This window comes from Vespula pensylvanica, chromosome 2 (genome assembly GCF_014466175.1).
Source record: "Vespula pensylvanica isolate Volc-1 chromosome 2, ASM1446617v1, whole genome shotgun sequence".
Classification (NCBI taxonomy): Eukaryota; Metazoa; Arthropoda; class Insecta; order Hymenoptera; family Vespidae; genus Vespula; species Vespula pensylvanica.
In genome coordinates, this window is record NC_057686.1 from 723,573 (window position 1) to 725,473 (window position 1,901).

Consider the following 1,901-nt stretch of genomic DNA (forward strand, 5'->3'; position numbering starts at 1 on the left):
GGTGTGTTGTATCTTCGCGTTATAAAATTCCGCTCTCTTTCTGTGCGTTTTTGTTCTTCTTGTGCGATCGACCGTAACAAAAAGAAATCTTCGAGAAAATAATATTTTTACCATAGCAGCAAGCAAGCAAACAAGCGATCATCAGCAGCTTTCTCTACTTATATTATTTCCGTTGAAAATAATAGACACGATTTTTTTCTTTCTCTCTTTCTCTCTATTTTTCTCTCTTTTTTTTTTTTTTTTTATTGTGCGTGTGCGTGCGCGTGTGTGTATGTGTACGTGTGCGTGTGCTTACGTAATCCTCCCGATAAGAGTATCTCTACATCGAATTAGACGCTTTCCTTGGTTACGATCGATTAATCGATTATTTTGTTCGGTAAGAGTTTTAAGAAGAGTCACGATCATTTTCGCGGGCTTTTTTCTCCTTTTTATTTTTTTCTTCCTTCTCTTTCTTTCTTTTTTTTTCTGTTTTTCTTATATTACGTTGTGTAATCATTGTCGCGAGAGAGGAGATAATAAGAAAGAGAAAGAGAGTTGAAATCGTGAGGATAATTTTTCTTCGGTATAATATCGTCGTTTAGTTAAAAAAAAAAAAAAAATAGAAAAAGTGTTGGAAGAATTAGAGAGAAACGAAGAGAGGAGAGAGAGAGAGAGAGAGAGAGAGAGAGAGAGACAGAAATATGGTCGTCATTGGTACATCTTGTCGCGTATTTTCGGCGACTGAGATCGATCGACGCCGGCTTCTCTCTCTCTCTCTCTCTTTCTCTCTCCCCCTCTTTTTCTCACTTATTTTCTTCATCTCTTATTTTCCATCTTTCTTCATCTACTTTCGTATTCGCGCGCGTACTCACCATGTGACTGAAAAGTTTCCCCGTAAAGGAACATCTGAAAATGTTCTCTCTCTCTCTCACACACACATTTTCAATCGTCTTCTTTCTTCTTCTTCGAGCTTCGCGAATTTGGATTACTGGCGCGGGGAGAATAAATTTGCATAATTATTCCGTTCGCTATTGGACGGATGGACGTTTCTCCTCCTCCTTCTCTTTCTTCTCCTCTTACTCGTCGTCGTCTTCTTCTTCTTCTTCTTCTCCTTCTTCTTCTTCTTCTTCTTCTTCTTCTTCTTCGTCGACGACGTCGTAATCACCGTCAGATTTTTCTTACAAATCTATGTCTCGAGTATATATATTTTCTGTTAGTTGGTAAACGTGTGCAATATTCTTCTAGAACGAGATTGGAACATATCACTTTCAGTGTTGAGAGAGATTTCTTACTGCATGAAGCTGATAAAGGAAATATATATATATATATATATACACGGAATATACGTAGATAATATACTTTTGAAGGATCGTAAAGTTTAAAAAAGAACAAAAAGAACGAACGAAGAAGAAAAAGAAGAAGAAGAATACGATGTGAGACAGGAGAAACGAGTAAGGGGGAAAAAATCATTTTTGTCGACAAACTAACGAAGCTCTTCTTACAGAATAAGCACGTTTCTCTCTCTCTCTCTCTCTTTCTCTCTTTCTATTTATTTATCTCTGTCTCTCTTTCATGGAAGAAGAGAGCTTTTTCTAACAAGAAAGTCGACAGAGCGCGAGAGTATAGCAACAGCAGCCGTAGTCGTAGTAGCAGCAGCAGCAGCAGCAGCAGCAGCACGTCTTCGTCTCATCGGCGTTTGTGTTTCGGCTCGAATGTAAAAATAAAAGGAAGAGAAACGAACCGCGGCGTCTCAAGGCTAACGCCTCGCGTATTTGCTTCCTCCATCTCTCTCTCGCTCTCTCGCTCGCTCTATTCGGTATCACTGTTCTTTTATCCGGTCTCGTGCCACCATTCTCGGTACCACTCGAGTGTATACGAATTGATACGAATATTTCTCGTACACCCTATATAAATATATATAT

The 1,901-nt window shown here is 38.9% G+C and overlaps 2 long non-coding RNA genes across 2 annotated transcripts in view; one reads left to right on the top strand and one right to left on the bottom strand.

The window, feature by feature from the left end:
* Positions 1–1,058, bottom strand: part of LOC122627370 — a 2,502-nt gene extending 1,444 nt beyond the window's left edge. The window contains exon 1 of the long non-coding RNA XR_006326844.1: positions 914–1,058. This is a non-coding gene — a long non-coding RNA (uncharacterized LOC122627370). The remainder of the gene's footprint in view (positions 1–913) is intronic.
* LOC122627369 overlaps positions 1–1,901 on the top strand; it is a 69,980-nt gene that overhangs the window by 63,550 nt on the left and 4,529 nt on the right. The window lies entirely within an intron of this gene.